The sequence below is a fragment of the Pteropus alecto genome, unplaced genomic scaffold, assembly GCF_000325575.1.
Source record: "Pteropus alecto unplaced genomic scaffold, ASM32557v1 scaffold5, whole genome shotgun sequence".
Classification (NCBI taxonomy): domain Eukaryota; kingdom Metazoa; phylum Chordata; class Mammalia; order Chiroptera; family Pteropodidae; genus Pteropus; species Pteropus alecto.
Window position 1 is genome coordinate 29,857,638 of NW_006441953.1, and position 1,597 is coordinate 29,859,234.

Below are 1,597 nucleotides of genomic sequence, written 5' to 3' on the forward strand. Positions count from 1 at the left end.
TTAGGGGCTCCAGTAATGCCTGATCTGTTCTCTAGTAAGTCGCGGTCCAGACGCCCCTTCTCCAGTAAGCGGCTGGAACCGGGAGTCTGCCCCAGGCCCCCTTTAAAAGAACTGAGAAGCGTTTGGAGAGGCAGGATCACGTGTCCTGGAGAGCCCAGAGGGGTGGAAGGGACACCTGCAGTTCAGGGGCAGAGGGAAGGTGATTCTCATTACCCATTGGGCTCGGTTCAGCCGGGTTGGGTACCGGCTGCCTGAGACCTTGCTTACTGCTGCGGATTAGCCCCTGGACCTGCTCAGGCACCTCTGATACTTCCAAGGGCCCAGGTAGTCAGGCCAGCCATTTTAGGATGCCTCTGGGGAACCAGAGAGGGGGAGATAGTGTCTGGACCCAGGAGGCCGCGGCTGAGCAAAGCCTGAGCTCTCCGTGGGGCCAGGGCTGTGCCTTGCCACAGAGAGAAGAGGAGGGGGAGGTAGAGATGGCAAGAGGGCCTGGTAGGCTTCCGCCAGCTTCTGTGGGCCCTCAGTGATCGCCCCCACCCATTCTGTGGGGAGAGGGCCCCTGCCCTGCAGCCCCCCTGGAGGGCTGCTGTCATGCTGTCTGCAGCCTCTGGCCAGGAAGCCTCACACCTGTCAACCCTGTCTTCCCCCACCTCTCCAAGGACGGGCCTTCCCTGACTTGACATGGACAAGCAATGAGGTTTGGGAATCTGAGAATTTATTAGCTAAGGTTCTTATACAGGGTGTGCTGCTCTTGGGAGTACTTGGCAGCAGGCCAAAGGCTAAATGCTAGCATAATACCGGAGCATACATTCTGTGTGACAGTGAGCAATTTAAAGGATGATTTTAATATTCAAACAGTTTTATAATAAAATACAAAGAACGCTAGTTTTAAAACAAAAGCTTGAGTAACCAAATAGCCAGCATAAAGCATGAACTTCAGGTTGCTGCCCCCTGTAGACACAGGAGCCTTAAAGATGCTTCTAAGGGAACAGTAGGAAGCGCAGCACAGCAGAGCGCAGGCGCCCTGAAGCCAGACACAGGCCTTAACATATCTGTCCCATGTCCTCGTGGCAACACCTCGATGGATCCGCCTCTCCTCTCTGGCTGTCAGATTCTTCATCTATGAAAACTGGACCAGGATAATAGTTCCCATCTTGCCCTCCCAGAGGGTTGATGAGGAAGAGATAGAAACACTAGAAACTTGAGCCCTGTCTCCATTAAGGACACAGAGCCCTTCTCTGTCTAAGCAGATCCCATGTACCCCTGCCCCAGCCCTCCAGGGGATTAAGCTCCAAAGGGTAGAGGGGTGTGTGTGTGTGTGTGTGTGTGTGTGTGTGTGTGTGTGTATGCATGCATGCATGTTCACTGCTGTACCCCCAGCATCCAGACCACGAGTTCGCATCTAGTAGTTGCTCAATAAGTGTTCGTTTGCAGAAAGGACAGGTGCCGGTCTCATCTGGTCGTTTATCTCCCTGCCCACAGCCCTGAGATCCTGGATGCCTGGACCTTGTCTGCTCCCCTGCTGGCTTGGTGCTGGTTGATCAGCAGGTTCTCTGTAAATGCTGAGTGAACGGACCACCCACTGTCTCGTTTCTCA